Genomic DNA, 27,496 nt, shown 5'->3' on the forward strand with positions numbered 1-27,496 from the left:
ATAAATACCAATTGTACTGATACACAACTTTCCCCAGATTATTTCTATGTATGTGGAGCGATGAATGAATAAATAATGAATAAATAGCTGAATGGATGTTTTCTGTTGTTACATGGTAACATGCTGCACAGTTGTAGTTTAATTATTTTGCCTCCTGGCCAAATAGCAAACACTTATTGTGCTTTGATTGTCTGACTAAAGATGCAAGTTAAAATGTTGAACAAACTAGAGAAGACTTATAACAATCAATATTGAAACTGAGGTAGACTGCAGTGTTTGGAGTCCCGGTTTGGATTGGTTCCTTTGGTTTTCAGGTGGATTGAGTCAGGCCGCTATGTGGTCTTCTTCACCATACCGCTGCCAACTAATGAGTAGTCTCCAGCATTTATGCTACTCCATATTGTCAGAAGGTCACAAGCTTGGATTTACAAACACACTTGTGTGGTAGACCAAGGATGCAACAGTAATAAGAAGGGAAATGTCGAGACTGTTAGTAAAACAGGGGGCCACTAGATCCTTGTTTCTACCAACAAGACATGCAAACTACTATACTATTTTACTCTACTATACTTTTTGAGACCCCAGTGAGAAGAGGGAACTTCGGCACCAGAGACAGTAACCACTGCATTCAGTTTGTGATCATTTTAGTTCTCTTACACCTTAAAATCAGAACAAAACGAAAATCCACTTGCGTCTTTTTTCAACTTTTGATGCAATCGCACTGCCTATTCAATTCAATTCAATTTTATTTATAGTATCAAATCATAACAGAGTTATCTCGAGATACTTTACAGATAGAGTAGGTCTAGACCACACTCTATAATTTACAAAGCCCCAACAATTAACAGTAATTCCTTCAAGAGCAAGCATTAGCAGGGGCTATTGCGACAGTGGCAAGGAAAAACTCCGGTGGTGTCTGACGGGGCCGGTTGGGGGTGTGAAGGCGATAATAGTCGCATTAAAGATAGTGGAACAGTGACTTTGAAGGTAGTCGTTGTAGTTCATGTCACAGCAGGACGTTGCGGGATGAAACGTGGCGCTGCAGAGCACGGGTGGGTGCAGCAGACGCAGCAGGACGCGGCCGGGCGTTGAAGGGAATAGAAGAAGAAACATAAGGACTCCGTGGAGTAAACTCCCCAAAGCTAGGTTAGTAACAAGCAGTTCTGGGACAGGATGCATACAAAAGGAAACAAATGAAAACATTGATGAGAGGCTGTACTGGCCCGCCTCCCTCTACTCTCACTTTATTATTGATTATATCATCAATAAATCTGATGACTACGAAGAGAAGCAGGTGGGCCGGGTTAGGCGGACGCTGCAACTCCTCACTTCTTAACTGTAAGCTTTATCAAAGAGGAGAGTTTTCAGTTTATTCTTAAATGAGGTGATGGTGTCTGCCCCCCTAACCCAGACTGGGAGCTGGTTCCACAGGAGAGGAGCCTGATAGCTGAAGGCTGTGGCTCCCAGTCTACTTTTAGAGACTGTAGGAACCACAAGTAGCTCTGCATTCTGGGAGCACAGTGCTCTAGTGGGACAATAAGGTACTAAGAGCTGTTCTAGATAGGATGGTGCTTGACCATTTAGGGCTTTGTAGGTCAGGAGAAGGACTTTAAAGTCAATCCTGAATTTCACAGGAAGCCAATGCAGAGTAGCTAAAACAGGAGAAATATGATCTCTTTTCTTAGTTCTCGTCAGAACACGTGCTGCAGCATTCTGGATCAGCTGGGAAGTCTTAAGGGACTTATTTGAGCAACCTGACAGTAGGGAGTTACAATAGTCCAGCCTGGAAGTAACGAATGCATGGACTAGTTTTTCAGCATCGTTTTGAGACAGGATATTCCTAATTTTGGCAATGTTACGAAGATGAAAAAAGGCTGTTCTCGATGATTGTTTTAGATGGGCGTTAAAGGATATATCCTGATCAAAAATAACTCCTAGATTTCTGACAGTAGTGCTGGATGCCAGGACAACACCATCCAGAGTAGCTATATCTTTAGATAATGAAGTTCGGAGGTGTTTAGGTCCCAGTACAATAACTTCAGTTTTGTTACAGTTTAACATCAGAAAATTATAGGTCATCCAGGATTTTATATCTTTAATACATGCTTGACGTTTAGCTAACTGACTTGTTTAGTCTGGTTTGATTGCTAAGTATAATTGGGTGTCGTCCGCATAGCAGTGATAGTTAATTGAGTGTTTCCTAATGATATTACCAAGAGGAAGCATATACAAGGAGAACAAAACTGGTCCAAGCACCGAGCCCTGTGGAACGCCATGCATAACCCTCGCGTACTTAGAGGATTTATCATTAACATTAACAAATTGAGATCGATCAGAAAAATAAGACTCAAACCAGCTTAGTGCAATTCCTTTAATTCCGACTAAGTGTTCTAATCTCTGTAACAGGATTGTATGGTCAATAGTGTCAAAAGCAGCACTAAGATCTAATAAAACAAGTATGGAGACAAGTCCTTTGTCTGCAGCAGTTAGAACGTCGTTAGTAATTTTCACCAGTGCCGTCTCTGTGCTATTATGCTTTCTAAATCCTGATTGAAAGTCTTCAAATAAGCTGTTGCTATGGAGAAAATCACATAAGTGATTAGCAACTACTTTCTCAAGGATCTTTGAGAGAAAGGGAAGGTTAGATATAGGTCTATAGTTTGCTAAGACCTCAGGATCGAGGGTGGGTTTTTTCAGAAGAGGTTTTATCACAGCTACTTTAAATGACTGCGGTACATGACCTGTTAATAGAGACATATTGATCATATCTAGTAATGAAGTGTTTACCACGGGTAACGCTTCTTTGAGTAGCCTTGTTGGGATGGGGTCTAAGAGACAGGTAGATGGCTTTGCTGAAGATACCTTTACCATTAGTTGTTGAAAGTCTATAGGATAAAAACAGTCTAAGTATATGTCAGGTCTAGTCGTTCTTTCTAGCAGTCCTGCGTTGAAAGGTGAACCATTAGAAGTTGAGGGCAAAAGGTGATGAATTTTATCTCTAATTGTTATAATTTTATCATTAAAGAAGCTCATGAAGTCATCACTACTCAGAGCTAGAGGAATAGATGGCTCAGTAGAGCTGTGACTATCTGTCAGCCTGGCTACAGTGCTGAAAAGAAACCTTGGGTTGTTCTTGTTTTCTTCTATTAATGATGAGTAATAGTCTGATCTGGCATGTCTGAGGGCGGTCCTATAGGTTTTCAGCCAGTCTTGCCAGTCCAAACGAGACTCTTCCATTTTGGTGGAGCGCCATTTGCTTTCAAGTTTTCGCGGGTTTTGCTTTAATTTACGAGTTTGGGAGTTATACCAAGGTGCTAGTTTCCTTTGCTTCATCTTCTTCTTTTTGAGTGGAGCAACAGAGTCTAAAGTAGTCCGTAGGCAGGCCGTAATACCATCTACACAATTGTCGATTTGAGAGGGACTAAAGTTTACATAAAGGTCCTCTGTTGTATTAAAACAAGGTAATGAGTTTAGTGCTGTTGGAATGTCTTCCTTAAATTTAGCTATAGCACTGTCAGGTAGGCATCTAGTATAGTAGTTTTTATCTAATTTCGTATAATCGGGTATTAAGAATTCGAAAGTAATTAAGAAGTGGTCTGATAATAAAGGATTTTGCGGGAATACTAATACATCTTCAATTTTGATACCATATGCCAGCATGAGGTCGAGGGTGTGGTTAAAACAGTGCGTGGCCTCATGCACACTCTGACTGAAGCCAATAGAATCTAGTAGTGAGTTGAAAGCAATACTAAGGCTATTGCTGTCAACGTCCACATGGATATTAAAATCACCTATAGAATGCAGCCTCAAGTTCAGACTGAACACACAATTACACACTAACAATCTGCAATGCACTCTGGTCTATTATTTAAAGCTCTTGTTGGAGGAAACAAATTGTGGTATCGCTGCCTCGTCTCTGATGGATTACTTCCTGTATGAATATGGACACAAAACAACATCTCTAGAAAGGTTTTTCTCTGTGATTCTGACACCAAATCCTGATGTTTTCCATTTAAAGTGTAGATTTCTGACACATTTTCTGCCTTTAAATATTAGTTATCTACAGGAGCAACAGTGATATGAGCCCAGATGTGTACATCGCTAAAAGCCAAGTTTTATGAAAATGTTAGTACTATTGGCATCGAGAGGCCTATGAGCCGTCTTAGGTCTGATGCCAGTAAACGAGATAATTCTGTACGTTGAGTTCAGCAGGACTGTAGTATTGGGTCTGTTTTCCCCTGTGGTACCGCAGGGCTAATTTACAGCTTACAGACAGGAAATGACCATAATCCCCTGAGCTTCACTTAATCTGCAAACTCTTTCTGTTCTTCATGCTCCAAATGATCGGGCAACACACTCACATGCAGAGTCGTACACACACCTACACACTCACATACACAGTCCTGAGCTGCTCACTGGTTAATGGTAAAGGAGATCCCGTTCAAGGTGATTAAGTCTTCTCTTCAAAACAACTTTGACATTACGCCCACTGGGACTGACTAATATCTGCACGGCTGCTGTTTCCCCTTTGAGGCTAAACTATAACTACGTATGTATCATAATATCACTCTTTGAAAGATTTCAACAAACTGAGACAAAGTCTCCAGGAAACTCTACATGTTTATGTCTGCAACTGAGCCACTGTGTTTTTTTAACTGACATTGTTTTCCAAGAGCAGAGGAGAGGTCTTCCTGTTCATTAGGCTGCACCGGAGCCATATATATATATATATATATATATATAAAATAACATTTGGCTCTCAGTGGCATCCTGTAAACCCAAAACAAACTGCCAACCGGAGAGTTTGAGCCAGCGGATGTTTGGGATGTCGGCCGTCTCACCTTGGTGATGATATGGAGGATGCTGTCAGGGCCAACAACACTTAGCTTTGAGTGCTGCCAAGGTAAACGGCGTCCTCCTGTGAAATGCCTTTCGGCCCGTATCTAAGTAGTTAATGTGGTAACTGTTGCCAAGGCAACACAGCGCCTACCCAAAATTATGTTTTAGATTTTTGGCAGCGCCTAACATCCATTTTGACAAAATAAAGCGTAAACAGGTACACAAATATTTGCAGTGAAGTGGTTTTGATTTTTCACACAGGCTCCCCCGCTGAGATGTGAGAGCATAACACACACCTCGCTGTGATGGGAATGTGATAGGCATACCAGCACTCCTCTCAGGTATTATGGCCATTACAGCATTTTCACACTTCAGCTAATATGTTTTTCAATGGACAAAGGTGCTATTAAATTGCAATAAATTCCTTTTGCCTGGCACAAATTCAAGAGAAATTTGTGAAAATCCACTTTTTTTGTGTAATACCACTCAAGCACTTGGCCATGCTCCCAGTATGGGCTGTCCTGGGATGAAACATAGGTTAGGCAAACAGGGGCTGCATGATTTGAGAGCTGGACAGTGGTGGATAGATGTGTGGCACTCTGTCATCAGCCATTTAATCATTTTATCTCCTTCTCTCCATCTTTCTGTTTAATTATGTGTTTGCCAAGTAGTAGTTGACCAAAGAGATTTTGTACTCCTATCAGGACATTTGGCTTAAAAATAATTTCCTTTAAAATATATTGTGTGATGTAATGCCCTCCGCCCTCAGCCCATAGACATATGTCCATATTGGATGATTGTGCACCTCACGATTTACATCCAATGCCCACGATAAGTGCCAATGCAGGAAGTAGACCACAGACCTGCCACTAATGCCTTTTATTACCCGTAACCACAATCTGTCCCAAACCTTAACCAGGTGTTCTCGTGGCCTAACTCAATGCTATATCCTTTTAAGAGTAATTTAGCCTCAGGCTGAGTGTTTCACTGCCCTCTCCTGTTTCACCTTTGGGTTCTGGAGAACACCTGTCCATCACTGCAGCAAGGTGAGAAGTTAAACCACTGTATATGAGCGAAAAACAAGCATTTCAAGGGGTGTCAGCCATGTTTTCTATTGCCATAACCATGGTCTTTCCCTAACCTTCACCATACTGGAATGTGTACACAAAATTAGTACGCAAACAGTTTTTTTCTCCCTGTATTTATGCCTTTGGCCTATATGAGCCTGATGAAATGCTGGGAGAAACACAGTGTCATCACTACGACTACACTTTTGATTTGCGTGACATATATTGTAGAAAGTGAGTATTTCAGAAACATTTTCATTGGGCGTAAAAAAATAGAAGCAGCAGATAGGTAAAAAAATAAAAAGGATTTCACCCTGAATGTGTTGTTATGTCCTAAAAAAAACAAATGTTACTGCTGGACGAGAACACAGTTTACAGCATCTGAGGCCCTTACTGCTTATGGTAATAGAGAGAGAAGAATAAATTGGTACAAAGCACAAATGAGCCATTTTATGCACTAAAACCCCTTAAAACTATTAAAAGAAATATAACAACAATCAGTTAACATGAAAGAGTCAGCGTTGCAAATAGTATGCCTCAGTCATTTGCATATGGATTTAATGATAACACTGAAAATAACGGCCCTTACATAAGATGGAGATGGAGGGTGATGGGAGGAGAAACAGAGAGAGAGAGAGAGTGAGTGAGACAAACACATCTGTGAGTTTCTTTCCTGTTGTGATGAGGAGAAAAGAGTCTTGTCTGCTGTTGTCTCTCACACTGAGACTGTATTGTATTTTGTGTTTGTGACAGTCAACACCATCAAGTCCAGTGACTGCCTGCTCTTCATTGAGACTCTGCTCTACTGCTCATTCAGCAAGGAGGGAAGATGAAATGACATGACACAGTTTGATAGGAAACGGCGAGGATCTGCACGGTTTTACCTTTTACTACAAGACGGAAAGAGTGACGTGAGGTTATTCAGAGGCGATGGGAAGAGATGGAACAAATGATGAAAAGGAACGAAATAGGGTGAGATAGGATGAGATGGAAGGAGATTAAGCGATGGGAATAAATCGAATGGGAAGTGAGGAAATATGTTCAGGGAAGAAGGGATAATATGATACAACGCACATACAGAATTTAACAGTTATATTTCTAACAATAAACACTATTTCTACAGCACACATTAGTCTTTTACTGCACAATATATGGAATGGGTTGGTTGATTTACATTTAGGGACTATTATTTTATGTTTCTGTGATACAATCAAATCTGTACATTTATTTGGATTTATATTATACTTAAAAAAGTATCATAACTCAGCTATTGGACGGTCATAAGAGAACCTAGTTTACTACAAGACTTTCCATTGCTTTGAATGAGTTTTTCTGATGATTTTCTGTGACATTTTTGATTGTAATATCACAGGCTCAACAAAGTGCTTGCGAGACAATAACGTTTTACAACTTTTACAATGCATGTCTATATGATGAGAGTAAAAAAACAACAACAACAAAAAAAAACGATGTGTGACATCATTGTCTGTCATGTGATTTGGAGAACCAGAGGCTGAGTGTGTGGCACCAATTCACTCTCTGGCTGTTGGGCTATTTAGCCTCTTTCAAAGGAGAAACTGAGGGATGACTTACACACACACACACTCTCACGCATTTATCAGCCAAGTGAGTAGGCATATTTGTCTGTTTTAATGACTGTGTGTGTGTGTGTGTGTGTGTGTGTGTGAGAGAGAGAGAGAGCACTGTAGAATCAGCGAGATATGTGAGTGCATGTCACAGCCTGAGAGACAAGCAGCACAACACGTAATATCAATGAATTGTATGTATGTATTTCTTCTCACATTATTAACCTTGATGCGTTGGCAATATTCTGACATTCATGCCAATAAAGCCATTTGAATTGAACTGAGACAGAGACAGAGAGAGAGAGAGAGAGAGAGAGAGAGAGAGTGATAGAGAGAGACTTTCAGTTTAGTCTTCTGTAACTATTGAACACAATTCCCCCAATTTTCTTTCATCAGTTAAGCTTGTAATATATTGCCAGTTTTTTATAGTGAAAAGTAACACAAAGTACATTTACTGTATTTAAGTACAGTAAGTCTTTTTCACAGCAGCAGTTCTGACTTGGCATGGTAAGAAAAGCACAGGTGGTACTAATCCTTTACTAATGTAAAGCAGCAATACAAAAGTCCTGTGTTTAAAATATTACCAAAGTAAATGTAAGTAAGTCCTATTAGCACAATGTAACTCAAAGTATCAAAAGTAGTACTCATGAAGCTGATAAACAGCCCATGTGAGTTGAATACTATGACATATAATTGTTGGTGTGTTATTATTACTGATGCATTAGCAAGTGTAAGTAGTATTTTACTGTTCAGCAGCCTGTGCTGTTGCAGCCTGTGGAGGTCCATTATCATCACAGGTTTTGTATGTATAATCTTAATCTGCAACATAACTAAAGATGACAAATAAATGTTGTGACTTTTATTTTATATTTTTTTGATAAAGACATGGCCTATATATCGGATTTATTACAATTTTATGGAACCGTGATGTGCAGTCCCTATAGCTCTAGTGTTGAAACTAACAGACATATATATGACATTGTCATACAGTGTTTATAATTTATGTGAAGTGGAATCGTAAGTGGCAAATTAAGAGTTTCATTATAAAGACAGCTCAGCTAAATGCAGTCTGTGCGTCCGTCTGTCCGAGAGAGAGAGAGAGAGAGAGAGAGAAAGAGAGAGGAGTAAGAAGACAGATGCCTTCTCACTGACCTTGTATCTAAATTGTAATAATGCTAGAACATTTCTCAATCTCGTTTGCTGTGTGTGTGTGTGTGTGTGTGTGTGTGTGTGTGTGTGTGTTTGTGAGACTGAGAGAGAGAGAGAGAGAAAGAGTAGGCTATTCCAGAGGGCTTAAGGGCGTTTTCACAATGTTAAAGGAGTAGGTTTTCAATTACAGTGTGTGTGTATGTGTGTGTGTGTGTTCACATGCTCTATGACAAGCCTCTGAGCCACCTCCACCTCTCTGCCATTACAGTAGCTGCCATGCATGCAGTAACACACACTTCTTATGGTACAATCTGACAGGATAATATATTTGTTTTGTCTTTTAAGCATGGCGTGTGACATGTGACATGAGTATGATGAGACATCAGTGTGATTACAGTAAATACAGGAGATCACTGCCTTCTACACTTCTCAAAGAAAAAGAAATAGCTACACTGTCCTAAACAGATGAACTTCTATATTCAAAAAGTGAATGCTCTTAAACTTGAAAGTAAGTAAAAAACAAGTACGCGGAAAAAAAAAGGTCTGTTTCGTTTAAATTAGTTTTTAGCATATAGCGAAAATACAGCCATTGTCACGAAATGTGTTTGTGTGTCCATGCTCTTCACTTCACCACGCTTACTGATTAATCTGTCCATCAATCAATATCAACTCATCTCCGCCCCGTAAACAGAGATATCAGTGATGGATCACCCTCATTTGCATCAATAGACAAGACCTAATCAATAAGGTTAAACACACTAATGGGGTTCTAGAGTGGGCAAACAATTGTAATTGTGTGTGTGTGTGTGTGTGTGTGTGTGTGTGTGTGTGTGTGTGTGTGTGTGTGTGTGTGTGTATGTGTGGGTGAAGGGAAAAGGCGGGCTGGTGGGTGTTGGTCTGTCAGTTTCACCACCCGAGGCATCGAAGATAGGGTGGAGGAGGAAGACGAGAGGAAGGACAGAAGGGAAGCGACATGAAGAGTCTAAAATGACACACACTCTCTTTCTCTCTCTCTCTCTCACACACACACACACACACACACACACACACACACACACACGTAGATAGAGACATTGGGTGTCAGCTTCCATCAGTAGCCTGTATGGCTGTGAGTTATGACCACAGCTATGCGATCATTTACACTCACTGCTGCAGATAGCCAGGGGCTACTGTTCTCTGTGTTCATGAGTGAGTGTGTGTGTGTGTGTGTGTGTGTGTGTGTGTGTGTAGAGATGTGCAGAGAACGACACTTGCTTGAGTGTATTGGTTTGTCTGAAGCACACATCTAAAGATAAACCCAAACCGAAACCTTTATTCACATTTTTCACATTCCAGATAGTAATAAAAGAAACATGCTGTCAGAACTCCCATTAAGGCTTAAACTGCAGGCATCTAATCTTTATTACATGTGTATAAAATGTCAAGGAGCTATATTTATAAGCCTCAGAAACATGTTTCAGCTTTTTAGAAAGACTCGTGGGAAACCCTGTGTGAGAAAACCCACTGTGTTTTTTTTATGGCCACTTGGAGACAGCGGAAACACAACATTGATATTATCAACTTTTAAGTTATGTTAGCAAACAATTGCTTGTGAACGAGAGCAGGGCGGTAAAAGTAATTGAGGCCGGCAGAGAATCCTGGTAACGGTCGATGGCATTGCTGTCCAAAGTTAAAATATTTAACTGTTTGCCATCCTCCGTGATGGAATTAAAGGTCCAAGGTGTGGGAATTTCTGTAGTGTGTGTGGGAAAGCAGTACGTCCTGTATGTCCCTTACTGGCTAACGTATTTCAAGATGGAGCATGAATATGGAGCGTCTACCCCAGTTCATGCAAATGCAAATGGCAGCCAATAGGAATACTTGGAATTGATGGTGGGGGTAAATAGTCATGAAAAAGGACAAGTTTGTGAACGGGCAACACAGATTTTGATAAATAACAACTAAAGACGTTACACACTGGACCTTTAAGAACCCGATGTTGCGTAGCTCCCTCACACGAGGAGAAACCACTATCTGGACAACGCTGAGCTAGTAGCCAAATGATCTGATTAGAACTTGAATTGTACCGTTGATGTTACAAGAAACCACATGCATTTCTAAATAGACACAAAATAATTTTTATATATTTTATCCCATTCTTTGTAAACAATACATCACCATAGCAACGTTTTGCCATGCGTGTTTTCGTCTTGTCGTGCCCATCTGCCTGGATGCATGTGAATGCAGCATAAAGCTGAGAGGAGATGAAGATTCAGGAGACATTTCTCTGAAGCTTCATCACAACAAGAGACTCCGTTCACATTGTAACATCGTTTTCACATTGTTAAAATATTAATTATAGCGTCTGTAAGACTTAAATCCATGATTATCCCTCATATAGATATATGAACATACATAGTTACACAAAAAAAACCAGAAATAAACTTAATAGACAGTGAAATAAAAGTTGCCTTGTGTTTATGATAAATTAAGAAAATAAGATAAAACGGACCATGTGCACACAAGAGAAAGCTGAAATTGTACTGTTTCATAATTAAATTAGGTCAAATTGATGTCATACAACATAATGTAAATGTGAATTAACAGGAGACAACAAAACATGCATGACAGCAGGCTTTCGTCTGTATTATTTCAAGGCTTTCCTCTGCATGAACATTCTTTTTCCGAAAGCTCAGAGAGCCGTGTGTCCTGTCCGGAGGAAGCTTTCGTTTCAGTTCAGTTCAGTTTTCAGGTCATTCCAGTTCAGATCAGTTCAGTTTAATTCAGTTTGCTTCACCTGGAAATGGCTCACACTACTGACAGCAAGCTCTCATTTACTCCCCATCTCATGTACTCCTACTGGCTTGATGTTTCACCTACAGGGAGACAGAGAAGCAACATTAGTGTGTGTGTCGTTGAGACAAAGAAGTGTAATAACTCTTGTGTAATCACACTGCTGTAATATGAAAATCTCACATCTCCAGAAAGTCAATTCTTTCAGGAATAAAGGGGGAAAAGTGATGTTTGCATTTGTAAAAATGTTCAATTTGAAACAACATTAATACTTTAATTCAGAAAAAAAAAACATTACAAACCAATGAAGATACAGCAAAAGGATGAGGTGTATGTCAAATCATTGTCCTCTCACACACTCTTTCTCACTCACTCACTCACACACACACACACTCTCACACACACACACACACACACACACACACATACATACACACACACACACACACACACACACACACACACAATTCAATCATGTCTCTGCTGCTGCCTGGGGGAAACGCAGTGTGGAAACCTCACTACAGTGGAAAATCACCTTTTCCATGTTATTTTACACAGCATCACCTTCACTACACACAGTCTGACTGCATTTACACCAGGAACCAAGAGATCTGATTTTTCTTTTAACTCTTTGTGGTGCCGATCTCACACCGTCATGGCTGTCTCAGCCAGAAGAACCACAGTGAGGAAAGTGATTTTTACACAACCGTGAAAAAGAAAACGGTGCCTCAAAGAGCTAATGTGATCTTGTGACAATAGTGAGTGTGTGAGCTTTCTTAGTGAAGTTTTTATCACCGTTATACAAGACTTGACTACCAATACGTGTCTATATAAGAAATATCATTGAAAATATTTTCTTTTTTAAATAACTAAATCGGTATGGTCATTTATTACCTCCATGTGAATGGTTGTGACATCAGCTTTTTTGAAATACACGTACTGTACGTGTAACTGTGATCATTTATTGTTATTCATATATGATTTATTAATATATTATCATATGAACTAAATCATATTAGAAGTAGATGGATATGATAATACAGGAGGTTGACAAAATAATATGAACACCTCATGGAAAAGGACTGTAATTCAAAAGTAACTTAAAGGGATAGTTTGAGTTAGATTAAATACCACTCTTCCTGGAGCCTCTGCTGCTTAGCTGGCAACAAGGCAGTGATGACAAGACAGTAGGAAGTCACGCTCGGCCAAGAAATAGTATCGCACCGTGAAACCACAAATTGTTGTTTATGCACTCGAGTTTTTGTATGGATTAAACAAACAAGATGTGATCTTTAGAGGTGCAGGCAGCTTTTGTTACATTTGGACTGCTTGCTGGCTGTACAGGAGCTTCATATTTGCAAGAAAGAAGCACACAGGTGTATTTCCCAAAGTGTCCAACTATCAACACATATCTATACTGTAAGTCAACGACCGTTGGTCAGCATAATTGAATATGTTAGGGGCAAGAGACTTCTTAAGCAAAGAAACCAAAGTCCCAATTTAAAAAGTAATCAAGATGGAGCTCACTTTGTAGCAAAGGAGTTCACTGCTGGACATATCTCATATCATATGAAACTAAATGAGCAGTGAGTGGGGATCTGTGGATTTTTGCTAATGTTACAACCATTAAGAGGCCTGTGCTGTGATTCAAAGTTTCAAAGCGGAGGGAAATAACATCTTGAGCATCTCGTCAAATCACTCCGGCTTCAAAAAGCCTCTCTCCAGAGTCTGTTTAGGAAATTAAAGGCCAGGGATTTTTTTCATAATTGTCTATTTTATCATTTTATTACAGCTAGCTTTCCTCTGATGGGCTCCCTTTATGATTTATCAAATACAATTACTGCGTGACTTATTTCAGGAGCCTCTCCATTGCTGAGGCCCATTAGAGTGTGTGTGTGTGTGTGTGTGTGTGTCAGCTCTGGTGTATTTAAATAGCATTAAGTAATTGGAAAAACAGGAAAAGCTAAATTGTCTTGTGGATTTATTCCCCCATCCCCCAATGTTTTCCACTCTTTCCTTCTGTTGCTCTTCCTAAATATTCCAGAAGCTGCCACTTTAAAAGGTAAAATAAGAGGAAATCATGTTTTAACTGATACAGAGAAACTAATTTGGAATAGTTTCATTTTTCTGCTGCTAAGATAGATCGGATAGAGAAGAGAAGAAACACAGAAAGAGGTTAATTCCATACCTTCCCCTCCCTGTTAATGAAGTGTAGCTGGCGTCCCGGTCAGCGCTGCTAATTGAACAGCGGAGATTACAGCAACCGCTGCTCCTCTGTGAAAAGAAGGCCGTGTTCATTAGTCGTTGCCATATAATATTCATTCTCTGTATAAATATGTAGATAGTAATCTATGCAAAGAGCCACTGGGATGATTTTAAAGCCCTCAACATGTACAGTGGTAGCAATAACTCATACCATATTCATTAAAAAAATTACAGGTCTTGTGCTGCAATCCCGTCTATGTTCATCATAGCTTTAAACTTAAAGTGCTCATATTATGCTTTTTGGCTTTTTCCCTTTCCTTTATTGTGTCATATATCTTTTTGTGCATGTTATAGGTTTAAATAGTGAAAAAGCCCAAAGTCCACCCCAAAGGGACTTACCATCTCCAACAGAAAACACTGTTCACAAACTGCTCCAAACAGCTCTATTGTAGTCCAGCCTTTACTTCAGAGACAAACGTACTTAAGTGCAGTACTTCAGTAAATGTACTTAGTTACATTTCACTACTGCCCAGGGTAAGTAAATAAAAAAAAAAAAAAATATATATATATATATATATATATATATATATATATATATATATATCTCGCCTACTCAATATTACTATGTGGAGATTATTGCCGAATATCTGTCTGATAAGCATGTAGTGGCAGAAGTAACTGGTGTAGACAGTAATGGTGCCTACACGCTGGGTCTTAAAAGGTTGATGTCAATGTCTTGCCAAGCTATCTTCATATTCTATTAGATTAATTTCTCTATTCGCAATTCATTTATATTCTATTCTTGTGTCCATATACCATAGAGGAGCGATTGTGGAATAAAAATTATTTCACTGTCACTGTTTATCCTATTCTATGCCTTATAAAGTAGATTGGGTCAGTACTTAAATGAATACACTGATACAGTGTGAATCATGAGTATGTTTTTAATCCAAATGTTCTGCCAATTGTAAGGAAATGAGTGTGCAAAACAAGATTACATAATTAAAAGAAGCACCAAACCCTGGTGAATTGTGGCGTTGCATTGCTGGCTCTGGCACCTCATGTTATTTTCATGAATTTAATTTGTCCTCACACCATGTGACATTCATGGCTGCTGCTTCTTTTATTTATTTTTTATGTGGGGGTTTTGTGGTGAAGTGCATGCATGGGATAATGTCTGGGAGCGATATGCTGAAGTCTTTCCTACACTGCCAGACATAGTAAGAAGGTTGAAGCAGATATCAGAACATACGTTTCTCCAAGTAAATCGCACCCATCTGCATTAATTGCCTCAACCCCTAATGCCTAATAACAATAATAATTATACATACATATATATATATATATATATATATATATATATATATATATATATATATATATATATATATATTCTTTAATGTCTGTGAATGTGCTTCAGAACAGGTGGATGGGACCCTGGGATGGAGAGTGAACAGACAGCCGTGACGCTGACCCATTCATCTGGTTTCCTGATGCAACAGTCGCTGCAAATAGAACTCAGTAGAAACCCAGCACGTCTTTATCAGGACAAAAAGAAAACTCCTCTCTGCTTCTGTCACTTTTCTAACCCCACCGAACCCTCTCCACTCGCCTCCCCTCCAACCCTCCCTCCCTCCCCTTCATTTGCCAGTCCAGCTCAGTGGGACCCTCTCTCTCTTTCTTTCCCTCGTCTCTTGCTGTCTCTCTACCTCTCTCGCCCCCTCCCTCAGGGCAGAAGTAAACCACGCCTTGAGGCCCTGCTCCCATTGTGCGTCCTCTGCTACTTCTGTTTGGGGCCTTTGTGTGCCGCTAATCAGCCGTGGGGCCATGCTCAGCCCCGAGTGTGTGTCTGTGAGTGTGTGTGTGTGTGTGTGTGTGTGTGTGTGTGTGTCTGTGTCCCTTGCCCTCATTACGTAGCCACACTGGGAGGCCAGCATGGGAAGTTTCTGCTGCACTATACACCTCCCTCATCCCTTCATCCCCCCCTTCTCTCTTTCCCTCCCTCTAGCTGTCCATCACTTCCTTCCTCCCCCCATCTCATCTCGCCAAGACTTTAAGCTACACTGCCATGTTTTAAAAAAAATAATGGAAATACTGAAAGTTACTGGATACTCAAAAAGTCTTCTAAAAAGCATTTAGCGAGAACTTTTGCTAAATGAGAAGGTTAGGTTACAGGATTGCTGGGTATTAACATTATCAAAAGTAAAAGTTGCTTCTTGATGCCGTTTTGTGTTGCCAATACGTACTTAGCAAGCAGAGCTTTTAAAATGATATTCACCTTGATAAATCATTTTTACTTCTTTGCTTTTTGTGTGATTTCGGAGCAGTTGTTGTCATCCACCGGTAGCTGCTTTCAAATAAGCAGTTAATTACTTCTCGTGAATTATTGTATTGTGCTGGATATAAACTGTATGTACATGATCTTTCAATTCAGGTTTCAAACTTACAACTACTATTCTGTACATATCCATTAAAATATAGTCTGCAAACACCATGACAACTGAGCAGAGTCTATTTAGAAGGCCATCGAATGTAGCTGAAAGTTTCCAGTTTGGACTTTCTGAATTAGTGACATTTTCAAATAAAAAAAAAAAGTCCTTTAAATTGTTATATAGTTGGTTGAGTATTTCGAGATGATTGATATCTGATTTTTTTATTGCAGCAAACAAATAAAGTAATCTGTGGGTATGGAACAAATAAGAAGGGGAGTAAATTGAAGGCAAAAATGAGTAGGGGGTGGGGGGGGGTTCATAATTTGAGGGTGATATGTGAAAATTTTTTTAAAGTTTGAGCTTCTCCCCTCAGGACAGAGATTACCGAAGACCAGGTCAAACAGGTTGAGAAATGATTTAGTCTCCCACGTCATCAAGCGTTGACATTCTTCAGATGATGAGTAGTCCTCCCTTTAAAATTGTTGGATGACGATGTTATGCTCGTTTATGTGAGCTTCTCTGGTGGGTTTTAGCTTGCGTTTTACATACTGTATTTTTAATTATGTGTTTTTAATGTTCAAGTCTGCATGTCTCCTGTGTTTGACCTGGCTGCATTGGGACAATAAAGCTGAGTCAAAAATGTTTTCCCCTTGACATGACAGACATATCTTCAGTATCAACAGAAAGTCAAAGGACAACATTACTGTACATGGAAAACTGTTTGGTGGTTCAACAGCAACGAGAGCTGACAAGCATTGCAATAGCCACTGTTAATGCTTGCTCTTGAGGGAATTAATGGAATTGTTGGGGCTTTGGAAATTATAGAGTGTGGTCTAGACCTCCTCTATCCGTAAAGTGTCTCGAGATTGAAATGAATTGAATTGAATAGTACAACAATGGAAAGTGAAGGAGTAGCTCTCTGAGAGTTGAATCTGTTTCACCGTTAAATACATGAACGAGCTGGACTAAGTGAACTGTCCGTTGCTCTTTATTGCTCCCCTCTGTCACCAGCTGGGTCCCCCCCCCCACGCTCCCTCCAGTTCTCTACCACTACTCCTCCTCCTCCTCCACTTCACCTCCTTCTCATCTGTCCATCCCTTCTTTTCACTCTCTCTCTCTCTCTTCCCAGTTTCCCCTCCTTCTCACATCCATGATGTATCACCTGTCCGTGTGTGTGTCTGGGTGCCCGATGGGGTTTTAGCCACTGGAGCTCTTTGACTCAAGGACAAGCGTTGTCTGTTCATCGCTCATCTACACACACACACACACACACACACACACACACACACACACACACACACACACACACACACTCTTCAGTCAACAGCTACACTTGTATCTCAGATTTCAGTGTGGGACCGAGAACATCCACATCTCTCTCTCTCTCTCTCTCTCCCTCTCCCTCTCTCTCTCTCTCTCTCTCTCTGTCAGTCTCCCCTCCCTCATTACTTTACTTCCGTCACCTGAGTTATCACACAGGTTTGTCAATTTACTACTGACCTATATTCATGTTGCAGGACATGAGGTTGCTACTTATGTTTATTACTATTTCCAGAAATCTTAGAGACATGATTGTACACCTTGTCCAAGGCCCAAAACAAATGTACACTAGTAGGGTAACATCACCAGGGGACCCAGGGACCTTTTCAGGAACTCCTGTTACAACCAGAGGAAGTAGGAACTACATTTAGATCCACTACTAAAGTTCAACACCGCAAAAAAAGATTAAATCTGCACTGCTTGTTTAAAGTCTGAGTTTTGACACGTAGTCAAAGTCTCCCTTCCAGCACCCTTACAGTATGATTACCAAAAGCTGTAGCAGCAACTGCAGCAAAATACAAGTTTCTCAAAACAAGTTTATGCGAATAGCTTTAAAAAGAAACAGCTTTAACCTGAATACCTGCACTGAAAACCCAACATGGAGCTGAAGGAGAAAGTAATAATGACTAAAAACAAACCAGTGCTGTGAAGAATTTCCACTGGCTAAAGGTGACAAAACGTCTACGACCTTAAAACATCTATTAAAGCTCTTGAGTTTGGTGCATGGAGGGCAAGATGAGAATTGTGTGTGTGTAGAAATAGATGATAATTAGTGGTGATTTAAGGCTTCCCCGACCATAATCCCCTGAACAATCTACACTCATAGAAGTTGTTATGGTTTCAGTGTTTTGTGTCTGCACTTTCTGTACCTTTTCGTTTCCCTGTTGTGTTGATGTACTCTGTTCTGTGTCTTGTGTGTTTTGGTTTATTCCTGTGTTCTCTGTTATCCCTTGTGTTGCCTAGTGTTGTGTCAAGTGTCTGTTTAGGTTATGTCATGTTTTGTCTGTTTGTCCTGCTTCCTGTTTTATTTTGATAGTCTGGTCTTCTGTCTTGTCATGTCTAGCTTTGCTTTCTGTCTCCTGCCTTTGTTGATTGTCCTGCCCTGCCCTGATGTGCTTCACCTGTTCTCTCACCTGTTTCTGATTTACCCATCACCTCATGGCCTCTGTGTTCTTGTCTTTGTCAGATCGTTTTGTAGCCATGCCCTTGTGCTCCCTGTGCCTTGTGTTTGTGCCTCCAGTTTGCCTGCTTTGTTTTTTCAGTTTATTTTTTGTGAGTTTTCCAGTCTTTGTAATGCTGCTTTTTGTTTTCATTAAATCCTCCAATTCAACGTTTGCCTGCCTGCCTGCCTGCTCTCTCTGCACTTTGGGTCCGCCGTTCCCTACTCCTCCCTGCTACACGTAACAGAAGTGTCCACTAAAACCAATTACCAACAGAAGAGGAAGAGGAAGAAAGGAGGCTATTAAATCATGATTATTATTAGTATCAAATAACAGCTAAACCTCTTCTTTTTTGCTTTTTCGGTTGGTAAATAATACAGTTGTCTATCACTGCCTCAGTGGGCAGGAAGTGTTATAAGCAGTACGTTTTCAACTGGCACTAACATGTAGCTTATACAAAACAATAATTGATCATATGACGGACAACAAAAAAACATGACACTATATTTCAAAAGCTGCCTGTTTATGCCAGGACAGCTCATGCTCTTAAAAATTAGTAATTGAGCGTTGGTAGGTTTCATGGCTAATTACCCCTGTAAGACTGTCTCTGCTATGTCTTTTGTATTCGTATGTGTATCAGTTTCAATATGTAAGTCCAGATATTGTGTACAGTGGATCCAGTGTGTGTCACGGTGGTATTGTGCAGACCTCATCCTCTGATCCCCTGTATGGTTAGCAGACCACAGAGCTCTGAAGGGGCTTTTGTAGCTTATTCAAGTCAGCCCAGTATTCCACGTGAGCTTCTGTTAGTTTGGCTTATAGTGACTTGTAAATCATAATCTAGTATGAAACTAGACAGGGGTAGAATCAAAGGCAGTCACTCCATGCCCTCGTTTCCATGTTTGACTATAATGACTTAGCTGATATGTGATTTTGCTGCCACTTGATGAAAGCTAGCCCTAATGATTTTGGAGATAATGCCAAACTTTCAGCTGAGTTACGGAGTTACCCTTCCCCCTTTGAAAAACCCATAAGGTTTCCTCTTCCAACACCCAAATATCTTGCATCTTGCACACAACATACTGTATCTCATATGCTTATTAGGTTGCATGAAATTTGCTTTGTGGGGTACACACACCTCTATACCATAAATGTTTGTTGGGAAACATGCACACCAAAAATAAAAATGCCTGCCACTGCTTTCTTGTTGCCATTTCTATTAGTATTTCATATTTCATGTGCAGGTATGTTTCTCTTTTGGTGCCTAAGTGGACAAATTCTTTGGATTTAAATGAAATTGTTGCCGTTTCTACAATCAGCCTTTGGAAGAATTACCTATTTTCTAACCACACTACTGGAAAAACAAACACTTAGGTGTCAAGCATGTGTTGCATTTAAAAGAAAAATGGAGAAGACGCTTCAAATTGAAATAAGGGTTTCCTACTTGGAATTCTGACTTTGAGGGCCAATCGAGCACATTTTAGTTATGACAGACTGCCACAATTTCCATGAACCTGTCAAGTTGTTCAAACTTCTTTTACAATTTGTGCAACTGTCAGACTTGTTGCTGCAAAGTGCCATCATGGGGACCATTATAACAGCCTTTGCAATAACTGGGGCTGTAAATCCATTCAAATTATGTTTGTCTTGATCAAAGTGCTGTGACCCTGATATTCTGGGTTCTTGTATTTTTATAATTATTCAGGAAAAAAAACTATGGTGTTGCTTTTTAAATGATTTTGGCATTTCATGTTACCAAGTCACTGGTATATCCCCAGCATGTCATGGCTGCAGTAACACTTAGTAAGGCTACACACTGTTAAAGAGTGAAGAGAGTTTTGGTGAAGCAGGGAGTGAAGGAGACACTGAACTAGGTAGAAAGAGGAAAAAAGAAGACTTGAGTTTCTTGCTTTATTCCCTCCAAACTTGTAATGGAACTTTGATTAGCAAGCATGTAATGTACTTTACCCCCATGGATGGAGACATAGGGGGAGGAGGGTTTAAAGAGGCGAGGGATGGAGGGAGAGGTATAGCAGGAAGGAGGAGGAGTGTATATAGACTGCCCTCTCAGCAGGTTCTCATCTCCCCTCCTCCACTTTATTCCTCAACTCCCTCAGACCTCAGACCAGGACATAAGTTTCCCCCCTACTTGAAAACCTAGCATCACCCACACACACACACACACACACACACACACACACACACACTAAAGCCTAACGCCATCTCCCCACCTCCTTCTTCCCCCTCCTATAGCTTGCACCATGCTGTGTAAGCGGTGGGTGTGGGTGGGGTAGGATAGGGTTGGAGGTCAGAAGCAGGAAGAGTTTTTTCTCTTTCTGTTTTTGGTCGCCCGCCCCCCGTTAACAAGCTGCACGTCTGCATGCAGGAAGTTGTTTGTGCACAGACACAATGCAAGTTTATTTGAATCCAGCAGGGAAAAGTCGGCTGTGTTGTTACTCAGCTGGCTTTAGGGTTAAAGGCTAGAGAAAATGTTGAGGTAGCATCCATGAGTCTGTTGCTTTTACTAGCAGAAAAGATCTGGAACTAAAAGTCATCAGAAAGAGGGAAAAAAGCATCTAAACTTCCACAATGTTTTTCATGTTCTTGCATTTTAATATAAAAGCCTTTTTATTTTACTTCCTGGAAGATGGTGTCGTTTTAAGATTTATACCAATTCAAACCAATACTACCACAGATTTTTTAAATGTACAAGACTAGAAATCAGATTCCTAACTGAGAAAAACAAATCCTTTTAGTTTATTTAGATTCTAAATAAACTAAAAGGATTTGTTAGAAGTTAGAAAGGACAATAATGAGAATCTTTTCATTCTAAATTTTAGAATGAAAAGATTCTCATTATTGTCCTTTCTAACTTGTGTACAACTTTTAACACTCTTTCAACACAAACTGTAAAAAAATAAATTGTTAAAGTATGTCCCAAGTTTAATGTCCTATTGTACTTTGAGTTATGATTCAACAATAGGACATCAATGGTTTCTTTCCTCTAATGCTACGTTTACACGTGGCCGGCTATTTTCATAAACGGACATTTCAACCTCTCCGTTTTCAAAAATAACATCGTGCACAGCTGTCAGTTTTCAGAAAAGTGTTTGTCTACACGTACCCGTGTATATATGCCGTCAATGCCGTCAAGAGCACGCCAAACCTGTAGGTGGCAGTGTAACGAGAAGCCGAAAATTGCCCGAAAATAGCAACAACAGCAACGAATCACTTCCTCTCTCTTCAATTCCTCACTTCCTTGGCTGCCTAAACCTCTGTTTGTCTCAGTTTACATGCAAACGTGCAAACAAAGTTTTCAAAAATCTCCACTCTGGCCGGAGTTTTTAGAAAGACTCGTTTTCAGAGGCAAATTCTCCCTTTAAACGAAGGGCACAAACGAAGGGAAATGTCTCCGTTTTTCAAAATAACCATGTACGTGTAAATGGGGTATAAGTACTGTCATTTAACCTTTTAAACAGCACTGATATCCTACTGAATTTAAAGGGCTCCCCTAAATGTAACAGTTAATACAAACTCATAGAAAACTTCTTTTTAAGTCTCATTTAATACATGAACAATACAATTTCTCTCCATCCCTCTGTGCCTCCCACCACGCCAGATCAGTGTTTCTCTTTCCCCCTCTGCCTCGCTGTGCTGTCGGTTCAGGGTGTGAGCAGAACAACGTTAATGTGTGGAGACACCTGACAAGCCTGCTGGCCTTTAGGGCTCAGCCTAATCACTCTGGACCCAAACCCATCGGGAATTAAACCTGCAAAACCAAACAGTCACTGTGGGAGCCGGCTGGCATCTGTTGCAGCCACTCGGATGGCCGCTGAGGGAAAGGCGCTGAAAATGAGTTGTTTAAAGAGAACAGAATAAGAAGATTAATGCGAAAACTTGCAGTGTGAAAAATTAGGTGGGAGACATACGTTTTATTTTATTTTTTGAAATATATAGGTTTTCCATATAGTTTCGAACATTGGAAAGCCTGGAAATTAGGAAATGTGTGCATGTGTCACTCTTCCTGCCATATGTAAATGAAAATAAATTATTTGGAAGTTTTACTGAAGCAGAATCCACCATGCGGAACTTGCAGCTCTCTAATTCTATACAGGACATTGATGTTTAACTGTGAATGTAAATCTGACAACATTAAGGTGTCAGGGATGATTCCTGCACATATGCAAAAAGATATTCATGTGCCATTGTATTAAAAAAAAATGTCCAGGAAATTATAATTCTGTTTGACCAGGCAGAGTCTGATAAATGCAGGCTTACGCCAACATGAAGTAGTTTGACAGCTAGAGGCCAAGAGTCAGTGTGAAGATGTCGCTGTGATGTGTTTGAACTAACATTAAAGCTCTTTTGCCAGCATTCAGAGTACAGTAGTGCGTTAACTTTAAAATTAATGGGGATTTTCCAGTGTTTAAAGTACAGTAGCTTGTTAACTCCGGTATCTGTTAAGCCACGCAGGGTCCCTCTCCACTCTCTCTCTCTCTCTCTCTCTAGATGCCCTCATTAATTTTAGATTGGCTCTAAATGAGTCTCCTTCATCGTGGCCGAGGTTTTCTAAATTAGATTCATTTATATTTAAATTGTGAAACAGGCGTGGTTAATGAGAGAATCATTATTTTTGGGGTTATTTCAGATGGGCTGATAGTTTGGCAGCTCAGTGCTGCAGTGAAGCCACCAGAGGAGGCACACATGATGTAAGAAGCCAAGCATTTGTGCTTTTCATTTTCTCAGACTAACATTGAAAATCACCTATCCACAGGATTTCAAAATAAAAGCATTCTCGTTGGAAAAAGACTATTGTTGAGTGTTTATAAAACCTTCTGTATACAGACGTGTACAATGTTTTATGTAAGAAAAAAACTAGCTGGATCAGAAACAATCCTATTTGTTTGTTTCTCTGTTGAAAGATCCATTTCTTCACTGGTTGAAAGATAAAAATGTTAGAAAGGAGACGATGCAAAGTGGAATACACCTGAGTGTCATACATACACAACATATCCCTGTTTGTTTCCTTTGCTAACACCTCATTTAACGCTCTTAAAACTAATGTGTCGTTTTCAACACATCTGTGTCGTTTTCGGCCCCACATAAACCAAAAAAAGCATTACAAGACACACATGTTGACCTAACAGGTGCCTCTATCGACACATGATGCCCCGACAAAGCAGCAGGACGCCTCTCGACCTAAACTGCTGAAATCGGCATGTTGGAAATGTCTCATCTGAGGAAAAGAGGACGTGAGGTGGAACAACAGAGCTTCCCCCCGTGAACCCATCCATCCTTCTCATAAAAAAAAAACAAATCACACAGCGCTTTACAGCTGTACGTCTCCTTACAAGGCGTCTCACAGCTCTCGGCGTCCTATAGCAACCCCCAGCTTCTCCCCGCCAGGAATTTGACTGTTAGGAATCTAAGTGCCAGGCGTTTAAAACCTGAGGAATGCTATTGTTCTGGTCACAGCTGCACTAGCACTGGCCTGGCTACTGCTGCCACTGTGTGAGTGTGGGGAAGAGGGGGGAGGAGAGGGGCGGTGGAGGAAGGAGGGAGGGAGGAAGGAGTCGAAGGTGTGAAAAAGGCAACTTTACGTGTTTCCAGTGCTCTGCGGTCTCATGACAAAGCAACACATAGTTGACAGCGAGTTGACACATTCCTCAGGCCTGGATGGTTGCAAAGCTCTCTCCACCCCTCTCTCCCTCTCTTTTCTTCCATCTTCCTCCAGCATCATATGTATCTTTATGTATCTATCTCTCGTCTTTTTTTTCAATTGCTAAATAACAACACACGTGCTCAGAGTTGCAGAAAACACGGTAATTATGCAGAGAAAAAGGGAAGGCTTTAACTTACATGGAAGTTCGGTTGCCGTAGGTTTGTTAACGTAAATGTACTGTAGTCTAGGATAGAGAGTCTTTCAGTAAAATTTATATTCTTTGAAAATGTATATTTTAGTATGTAATGCAACAGCAATACCAATGCAAAACAACAGATAGTTTTGTTTCCTCATTGTTTTCAGTTGTATATCATTTACGTACATCTTTTGTTGACATTGTTAGTCTCTTGTCGACTGCAGGCCCACTACAGCTTAATCAAAAGTCGTGACAAGAAACAACAGATTTGACCACATTGAATTTGTTCTCAGATCTCTGCATTGGCTTCTGTTTGGTTTCAGAATGTCAAGGTTTACTTACCAGCTTTTTCTGGATCTTTCAACCACATATCACATGCGTTCACATGCAGTTTAAAAAACTGATTATATCCGGGTTAAGGCAATAACCCGATGTCTCAAACGCCATGTAAACACCTTACCCTGGAGTTCTCATAACCTGGTTAACAGACCTAGAGAACTCCTTCAGTAACCGGGGTATTCCTCCATGTATACACCTTAACCGGGTATGATCAGGTTAAGCGTCTGCGCATGCTTCAACTGCCCCTCCCCACTCCGCTGCAGTGGTTTTTCAACAGGAAATCAATAATCAAGCGTAGCTCCTATGGCGCCATTTTGATGCTAACAAGCACTCACCCCCTGTTAGCATTCCATTGACTGCCATTCATTTTGACGTCACTTTGACAGCGAATAACTTTACATCTGAAGCGTTTAAAGACTCTATTTGTCCATTGTTTATTTCTAAAGAAACACAACAATGTATAAAAGGCTCCATTACCTTGTATCTCACGTTATGGCTCCGTAGCAGATGTTTGTGTAAAAATAAGCTAACGATTGGGTCATAACCACGTGACTTACTGTCGCATAGTAGAGGAATTACCGTATAGTACAGGAGAAGCTCGCAGGCAGTTTCGACTTACATTAGCTGTTTAAGTTTAATTACTAATGTTAACTAGCATGTTAGTTAGCAATAATTAACCTGTGCCTATGTTATCTCCTTACATATACCTACGATCTTCATCTCTGTAAGATTGGGAATGATTGAGATTTCTCTTGGCACAGCTACCAGAAGACTTACAACTGTCAGACACGTTGCTCACGTAACATCTACGTCGTCAAGCTCAGTTGGAGGCTGCTCAGTAACGCTCAGCGCGCACCGGAAAAGCGCTTCTAATTCACTTCACCGGTCACCGTCCAGAGCAACGAGATCTGTTGGTCTATTCTATATATACTGTCTATGGAAATAATCCGTCAGCTCTGTGAGTCGTAGTCGTTGCTATGATACCATACAACAAAACAGCGATGCCCGAATCAGCGGGACATCGGCAGCAAAGAGCCTACGGTCCATCTGTTTTACTCCCCGCAGAGGCGGCAGCGGATATCGGGAGATGGATAAACAGATTGTCCATTTTGCATAAAAAGTGGAGGGACCGAGCAGCCCCCGTTGCGACTGTTGGCCAACGTTCATGTTAGTTAGCTAACGAAGTTAGCTTGCTAATTCCACCCGACATTGGGCCACACTTGCTACAGATATAATGACCCGAACAAGTTGTCGTCTTTCCTACGCTGTGACACAAGAGTGTGTAAATGAAAGATTAAGTTGTTAAATTTGACTAATTTCGGTGGCCAGTCTGTCATTTTGACATAGGTCAACCAGAAGACAAGCCAGGTTTGCGTTGGCACAGTCAACACCTCTATGACATCTCCATGACAACTGTGCACATTTTTTTTTGTTGAAGATGTTTGTTTGTACATTACATTATTTACATTATACATTAAATAATCCTGCCTTGGGCTTTTTCTTTCCTCTACCTGCACAATATTCTACGTTTTGTTTCTGTCCTTTGCGTGGTTTTAACGTTTTAAATTCCTGTGTACATGCAACGAGAGGGTTCTCTGTTGACTCCCAGCTCTCTCTGTCAATTCATTTTTTGACGCGCGATCAACGCACAAACGTTCTGTGATTGGGCCTCCGGCCGCTCCGTAGTTTGGGAAATCAGGAAGCGATGCAGCAGTAACGTTGTGGATGGCTAGGAGAAACAAACATCCTTGAGCAGAAATGAATAAAGAAAAGGGACTTTTAAATGCCAAGTTCAGTTTCAAAGCCCTTCCAGATGGTTCTTTCGACAAGTTATTTGCATGTACCGTCGATGTGAACTGAAAAATATTCTAGACAGTATTTGTCATAGTTTTGGATTGTTGCAATAATAAACATTTACATGCATTTGTCTGCTCCCGTTTTGATAAGAGCATTAAAAACTTGAAAAGTATCCCTTTTAAAGTACATTTAGAGCAGATGAAAAATGTGTGATTAATCGCAGCTTAACTATGGACAATTAATATATGTGTACAGTATATGTATATATATATATATATATATATGTGATCAAATAGTACACATGCTACCCAGGAGAGGAAGCAGTAGCAACAGTAACAGTAGTGAGGTGGCAGGGCTCCCCTCTCTCTCTCTCTGTCTGTCTCTCTCTCTCGCTCTTTCTAGTAATTACCATCCAGCTGCTCGGAGGAACAATGCTTGGCTCTCTTCCAGACGGCTGACTTCATACACTCTGTGCCACGCTCAATTTAGAGCGCAGCGGAAGCTGGCCATGACTGGCACCCTCCAGGGCATTGCTGTGTCTCTCTATGGGACTCACTCTGTGTGTGTGTGTGTGTGTGTGTGTGTGTGTGTGTGTGTGTGTGTGTGTACACTTACCAGTTCCCATTTTCCATCCGGTTTATGCATTTTCTGGTCCCTTGATCGTGTCTTCACTCTCCCGTTACGTCACTGGTGAAACAAATCAAAATGAAAAAAATAATTATTAGTGATGATCAGTGACATTTTTGTACTGTGTAGCTGATATTACAACAGAAGTTGCTGAATCCTAACAGCAGTGCTGCAAGTTGTCATTAAGGAAATCCTCATGCATGGGCCTGTGTGTGTAACCCGTAACAACAGAGTGTAAAAATGTAACTTCCCCTTGTGGGGTTAATTTTGTCATCTTCGTCTTAGTCTTCTTCTTTGTGTTATATTTTTCTGCTTTGTTTGCAGGATTTAGGTGAAGATCAGAGG

General features: G+C 40.4%; 1 protein-coding gene across 3 annotated transcripts in view; it reads right to left on the minus strand.

Annotated features, from left to right (window-relative positions):
* Positions 1–10,554: 10,554 nt before the first annotated feature.
* Positions 10,555–27,496, minus strand: part of LOC114561375 (uncharacterized) — a 170,977-nt gene continuing 154,035 nt past the window's right edge. For 2 of the 3 annotated variants that reach the window (XR_003693345.1, XR_003693347.1), the window contains 3 exons: positions 27,140–27,211; positions 13,602–13,687; positions 10,555–11,496 (listed from right to left, as the gene is read on the minus strand). The gene's annotated coding sequence lies outside the window, so the exon portion shown is untranslated. Of the gene's footprint in view, positions 11,497–13,601; positions 13,688–22,142; positions 22,377–27,139; positions 27,212–27,496 lie in introns of those variants that run through there. The other variant, XR_003693346.1, reaches the window with a different exon arrangement.

This window comes from Perca flavescens, chromosome 9 (assembly GCF_004354835.1).
Source record: "Perca flavescens isolate YP-PL-M2 chromosome 9, PFLA_1.0, whole genome shotgun sequence".
Lineage (NCBI taxonomy): Eukaryota > Metazoa > Chordata > Actinopteri > Perciformes > Percidae > Perca > Perca flavescens.